The 7522-nt window shown below is 41.9% G+C and overlaps 1 pseudogene; it reads right to left on the bottom strand.

The window, feature by feature from the left end:
• Positions 1-2271: 2271 nt before the first annotated feature.
• Positions 2272-7186, bottom strand: LOC146811061 (uncharacterized; annotated as a pseudogene).
• Between the last annotated feature and the right edge of the window lie 336 nt (positions 7187-7522).

Genomic DNA, 7522 nt, shown 5'->3' with positions numbered 1-7522 from the left:
AAAGTGTTCAACCTTAGTTGACTTTTAATCTTCCAAGAATTTGCGAGTGTGGAGGTGCTGTGGACGTTGCTGACTGCAGTAGGTTTAGTTCGAGCCATTATAGTTCTGCCTATAAATTTGACTGATGTTAAACAGTCTATACTGCCACCCAGTGGACAAACATGCCCAGGCTTATTTACTAAAAGTCTCCTGAGCCCCGTCTTTATTAAAGGTGAGTGCGCCGGTAAACTGCGCTCCGGCGGTGGTTGATGGAGTTTTATTTGCTGAACTACGCACTCCAAGCGAAGCGCGGAGTTGCAAAACTCCACAAACTCCACTGCCGGAGTGAAGTGTGCCACCTACCCCTATGCAGCACAGATGTCAAGTGCCCACTCGAAGGGACACCATAGGCAATGGAACACGGGCTGTATGCAAGTAAAAACGGCCGGTCGGAATGATAATGATCAGTCAACATTCAGCTCCTGGAGCAGTGGGACTTAAAAGACATATCATGTGCTCACATCGTAGCTGGGCTGGTGGTAGTTCCATTATCAGTAGGCTTTGAAATAGGGAATTCATTGAGGAGTAACAAAAATAAGACCAAAATGCCGCAAAGGAGGAATAACAACAAAGGTATGCCCCTAAAAATACTCGAAAACAGGGAATGTATGAATGCCGGCATTACTCCAAAGATTTTCTGGAAGGTACTGACTAAGCCAGTCCCAATTGTATTCAAAAGGTGTGACATACAGGCAGTATTTGAAGCATTAAATATGTGATGCACAAGCTCACCAAAATGCTGTGGGAGATTTGTGCTTAAAAGTGACTGTATTTCACTTGACGTCCTTGCAACCTGAGGTTTAAAGGTTTCTTGGGTAGAAGTTAATGCCACATCTTTTTGAAACAATACGGCTTTGAGTCAGCTTAGCTTGTTAAAGTCTGCCTTCAAAGTTGGAATTGAAGGCCGCAACGAACTATGAGAAACCACATGTGTAGGTGGGAAGAGCATGTTATTGCAGCCGGTCAGTATCTGGGAAACAAACAGGACTCATGGGATCCCCGTCTTCATTCCACAACAGTCTTGATCGCTTAACATTAAATAACTTCCATTGGAAAGGACAGTAAGGAGGGGGAGAATTGAAGGGGCTGGTATTCCTTTTAGAAAATAGGCCAGATTAACTACCAAAGTGTTACATGCCCCGTGAATTATAACATGTTTACAATCAAGTGAGTGGCTGATGGATAAGTCACACTGCTGTGTCCATGGTATAATAAAGACATATAATCTTGCATTTTTTTTTATGGAGTTTAATATAGTGCGAACTTGACCCGGTATCGGGTATCAGAGCGCTTTACATAGCACCAGTTTAGTTACATGAGGATTCAATTTTTTGTTAATAATATAAATAACAGACAACATTATGTTATTCAAACTGTAAATGCAAGAAGATAATGTATTAATGCAATTATCAACAAAAGCAAGTACTTTATCCAAAATATCTTGATAGATTAGCCTTAAATATGTAGCTGCTTCCATTTGTGACAATTTCCAAATTTCATTGTAAGCTGCACAAATGAATCTTTTAGAACACAGGGACTTGAGACCCAACAAACAATCAGATAGGTCCATTTCTTCGGACAGAAGGGTAAGATAGTGTTTTACTGCAGATAGTGTGGAATGTTCCTACCATTGTTGGCAGAATTTCCCTACCAAGTAGGTGGTGACTATCCATGAGTGTTGAGAATGGGAATAACAAGAGTTGGGTCTGATTGCCTTAAACCTTGGTGTGAAATTTAAAAAAAACAAGCATAATAACCATTTGTGACCCCTGACTGCAATAACCACCCATTTGGATCTGAAAGTGTGGTGTTAAATGTACCATTTTGCACCATATTATTGAGCTTTCCTTCAGTATAATGTGTTAAAGGTTGCCAATCATCAACTGGGGCAATGGAAGGAATGTTGGGAGAATTCTTATCTTTAATTTTAGCAAATCCCAGACAAGTAGTCTGTTGAACTGTGTCATTTAGAAAAATCATTTGTGTTGGAATTAAACAGACTCTAAATAAAGTGTCTGTTCCCTGAACATGCCAAAGTTTGGTACCTCAAATTGATTTCATGTCAATGGTCTCCTTCCAGCACTCATATCCTTTTAAGGATAATTATTTGACAAACAAATCTGTATACCTTAGCATAGTTGTGTCAGCATGTATGTCTTTGCCAGTATATAGACAAGTTTAAAATAAAAGAATTTCAGGTCTAATGCTTCATGTCCCGAAAAACATGTGAATTTATCTCGATATGCTTTTGAGCTTCTGTGTGGTGGGGTTTGTACAGTGTTCCCTTTGTGTGTAATTGCAAATTGTACGTTCAACACTGGCTCAATGTAACTAGTAGTGTCCATAATGATGATAACAGAACATTTCACCATAATTAGCAGAATTTAGATACAGGCCCTCACTTTCAAAATGAGTGTAATATTCCAACTCTGAGAGCATGGAGTTTACGGTATCATGATACATCCCAATCATCAGAATGTAACCCAGGTACAATAACATCGTCCATAGAGCCTTTAATGACATAAGGAATGTGCAATATTTCTGTAAGGCCAAATATATCATAGGGGACCTTATCCCAAACAATTCCATCTGTTACTGGGACAGCTGAAATGTTTACAAGAGACAAGTCTCTTTTCCGTTTATGAGAAGATGAGTGAGGTGTCAACACCTCATCCACCAGTTCTGTGGCAGAGCAATCTGGAAGATAATGGCCATTGATCAGCAAGAAGAAAACAGTCACAAATCCAATCCAAAGAAATAGAAAATTCAAGGAAAGAGTCATCCAAACATATATCCAACGAGGGACCAGATAGGTGTGTTTCAGCCATAAAAAGGAAACACAGGCCTGTGTAGGCAGAGTTTAGGTGGAACTGTCAAAAGAGTCAAATGAGAACTCATCTGATCCCAATAGCCAGAAACCATTTGTTGAAAAACAGGAGCTATAGGTGAAGTAAGAGAACCGGTAGAGTCCACTAGTTGCAGATCAGTATAAACAATATCATCTGCAGGAGACGCAGTAATAAGTACAGCACTCATGTCCGTCATATGGCTGACATTTATAGTGGTATTAGGAAGCAACTGAAGTTCATTCTTCGCCCCCTTCCCCAGCTGGGGAGAAACAGCTTTGACGAAGATCACAAGCTGCAGAGGAATTTCCTGTATGGCAGCGAGGGGAGTTAAAGAACTACCAAGGACTCCTTGTTGGCTACTGTTTAGAGTCGGCCACATGATGGAACTTGTGATCAATGGAGACAAAACGATTGTCTTTAAAACCAGCAAGCAGTAGCAACATTACAATTCTTGTACCTTGAATGCCAAGGACTGACATGGGTGGTATGGTGGACCAAATGCCTTCTTTACTGCAATATTTTCCCAAATGAGAACCCCAGTTCGTGGTATCCAGGCAAAAAGTGATGTCTGCTCTTTGATTCCAGTAGAGCCAGACGTCTTCAGCTGCTCAGCTGCTCTTTGGATTGGCCTTTGCGGATGTTTTGTAAATCCTGTAAGCACAATGATCATTTATGTCAGAGGGTATGGCCACTGCCACAATGTCTGGACCGTCAAGGTTGGGAACATACATTTTGATGCAACAGAGGACCTCGTATGGGATTCTGCCACCCAGAGATTGTTTAGAGAGATTATTAAATGCCTTTGCACCTCGTATGGGTGAATGATCCAACTACGCCCTGTACCTATTACTCGTGTGGTTAAGGATTGCTTTAAGTCACAGTTCATCCTCTCCACCACTGAATTTCCATCAGGATGGTATGGAGAAGAATAACGCACCTCTACACCCAGGGAAGCCATAGTATCCTTATATGCTTTTGAGGTTAAAGCAGGGCCCTGGTCTGAGTGGAATTTGGTGCATGCACGTGTTCTGATAAAGACTTGCAAATCTTTAATAACAGTGCAAGCATCATCTGAAGACTGGGGCCACACCCAAAGGAACATTGAGCAGCAATCAACTGCTAGTAGGATAAATGTAGATGCTCCATCCAAATTAGGAGAGTCACAATGGTCCAAATACATTTTACCGAAAGGCTTGTTTGAAATCAACAGGTGTGTCTCCGGTGGGCATGCCACTGTGGAACTTTTAATTTGCTGACAAATTTCTAAACAAAGGATATATTTATTGGCCTGTTCATATAAGCAATGCGACCAATAATATTGCAATAGCAACACAATTGTGTCTGCCACACCGGCATGAGCAGAAGCAGCACCTTCATGTGCAGCTATCACTAAGGCTAGCCTGCGGTCTTGGTTGGGAATGAAACAATTGCCAACCCCTGGAATAGGAACAGAAGGAACTCTTTGTTCACTTAAATGGTACATCTATTTAGCTGGAAAGCCTTTAGGCAAAGGACTTCCGTCACGTGAGCAGTCACTGCAGCTAATATATCTTTATCTGCCCTCGTATGAGAATGAGTAATCACCGCAACAGTTGCAGCTGTACATTTGGCCACTTTCTCAGCCAAGGAATTCCCTACAACATGTGGTCTCACAGGCTGATGAGTCAATGTATAAATGACATCAATCCATGACAACCTATCTTGTAGGTCTGCCACTTTTACCTAAAGCAATTTATGCTTTATAGTGTTGCTTTTAGATTATTTGACTCCATTTTGGTGCCAATAGTGCATATTGTCACTAAAAGACACAATAATACGAATCACACACTATGAGTGTTCGGAATTCAAGATCCATATGTTCTAGTGCAAGAAGTCAACCTAGTTCTTGTAGAATGGAGAGCTTTAGCATTAGTAACATTGACTGTTGTGACAGCCTCAAAGGCTGGAATGAGAGGAACAACAATGATGCATTTCTCTTGTGCAAGTGGTCTTTCTTTTAGTATAGCAGTCAGAATTTTTCTGTGGATGCAAAACGCATCTCAACATTGGAAAATCAATGTGATGTATATGAAATCTGCACTGTTTCACCTTCATTAAAGGTGATATGTGTAAAGCCAGTGACACCCACAACTACACGGATGACCAGGTTTGTATTATTTACATGTGTATGTAAGTGATGCGTTGCAAGCAAGTTAGATTGTAATGATCTGATTATGTGTGTATGTTCTGATGTCCAATTAGAACTGGGAAAATAGGGTTGAATTAATTTCTATAATGATTTAATGTGTTGTGCATAATCTGACATGTATGTTGTGCCAAAATTAAGGAATCCTAATAAGGATTGTAGTTTCCTAAGGGTGTTTGGTGGTTAAAGTAAAGCACACTTCTTAAGGAAGTGTGGTGTAAGGCTTTTTCCCTCATGGGTACATTTATATCCTAGAAAAAGGACACTTAGAAATGCTATATTAGATTTCTTAAAATAGAACTTGTAGCCAGATTTGGTAAATCCCACTATAATGTGATCTACTCTGGTCAAATGTGTGTTTAACTCATCGTCTGTCAAGTAGATATTATCTACATAGGGCAATGCGTCTGGGTCAATATCATGTAGGATTAACTTGATGTGGGCAATAAACAGTCCTGGACTATTCTTATACCCCATGGGAAGTAGAGAAAAACAACATTGAAAGCCCAGTGCCAAAAAGGCAATCCAATCCCTGGTTTCAGGCACTATGGGGCTCATTAGGATGTCGGCGGGACGAACACTGATGGCACGTCGGTGTCGCTCCCACCGATATCCGAAGCAGCGGTCAAACAGCTGCACTACAATGCGGTTGGCCCAACTGCATGTCTGAGAGAAAGACCGCTGAAATTCCAACAGGCTCAATGAGCCTGTCGGCCCTGAGGTCAGATTGGAATCCCTACAATGGGGGCGGTGTCTGCTCGGGCACCGCTGTAGGGATTACAATGGCCTTTTCCGATGGCCTTTCAATGGTGGTCCAACCGCTATTGAACGGCCGTCGGAAACTGACTTTGGGGGGCCCCTAGCAAGGCCACCATCCCTCTGCGGCCTCCGCTCTGAGGCCGGGGGTGAACCACAGGTGCACCCTCAAACATGGCCCATGTGGCAGGCACCATGAGGCGCCTGCCACAGGGTGCAGGGATGTTTAAAAGCATGTCTATTGGCATTGTGGCTTATGCTGCGGCCCTTTTCTGGGCCACGGCACAAGCCTCAATTCAAAGAGGAATGCTTCCGAACGCCTCTACGGCAGTTGGACCCTAATTAGATGGTCAGGATTACCGACTACCTGTCGGCCAGTCCCATTACTGCAACAATGCCGGTCGGACACTCTTCCGACCGGCATCATAGTTAGGGCATTTTGGCAGGAAAAAATATCCAAGTTTTTTTGTATTTTTTTACGGACTATATTATTTATAAGTGCTGTACTATTGTGTATTTTGTATTGTAAATGTGCTTGTATGACTATTTAAATGTCTATAGTCTAAGACAATACGATATGAAAGATCCAGTTTTAAGACAGGACATTTGAGAGAGACAGGGTTCAACTACTCCCTGGTACTCTAATTGAGAGATTATGTCTCTAGCAGGTGCCTTAGCATCCTGTTTTGTGGGGTATTGATGTTCAACTTATGGGCTGGGCCTAATGGGTATTATATGGTAAGGCGAATCCTTATCTCAGCCGACATGATTGCAATATAAAGCTGGGGTTAATGCAAGAGCCCATTCTGCGGCATATGCTTGTTTGACCTCATTAAGGACAAGCACAGAAAATGCTGATAGTATAATAACATCTTCACCTTGTTGGGAAGTTCATATAAACTATGGGGGCCAATCGACCTCTGCTAAGAGAATGTCATATGATAATGTTCCATTTTCCCAGAATATTACTCGAATAGTGGGCCATATGTCACCGTCAATTTGAATGTCCAATTCATGTAATCTGTCTAGAGTGGCTACGTGTCTGTCTGGTGTTTCAACTGTTACATATTGATCAGTTGCTTAACCTGCCAGAAACTCTTGGAGATTCCGGCGCACTATAGTGATCTCTGCTGTGCTGTCGAGGAGAGTCACCACCCACCTCCTGTTCAGGAGGAGAGTGCTCATTGTTTGTGGTGTACTTCAGAGTTAAAGACGCAACTTTCTTTTTTAGAAATTGGTGCTTAAATTGAGGAGGTTTCTCCTTCATCTTTATCTTCATGTCAGACAAGCAGTGTGAGTCCTTTTTTGGTTTCATGTACTCTAATTGTCTGCGTTCAGAACTATCTTCCTCTCTCATAGTGTTTCTCAGATGAGTCGTGAAAGGAACGAAAAGGACGAGTATCAGAAAGCTGATACCTATTAGATGTTTCAATTGTGTGCGATCACACAAATTGTAGAGTGTGTCAGAGGGCTCCAGATGCAGAGAACCTCCTCCAGACCTGGCCTTTTCCTAAGGTTTGGGTTTCTCCCATTGTTTTTTAACAAACTCCAGGTTCTGCTTGGCAGTGTCCTTGTTGGAGCCAGGTTTGCCTAGTTGCGGTTTACTGGACCTGGTTCCCAAATATTCCGTCCTATAGAGGTATATACTTCAGTAATAATTAAAGGTATCTCACGTTCCTGTTGACTGGTGCAA

Source organism: Triturus cristatus, chromosome 7 (assembly GCF_964204655.1).
Source record: "Triturus cristatus chromosome 7, aTriCri1.1, whole genome shotgun sequence".
NCBI lineage: Eukaryota > Metazoa > Chordata > Amphibia > Caudata > Salamandridae > Triturus > Triturus cristatus.
This window is presented reverse-complemented; position numbering and strand designations above follow the sequence as displayed.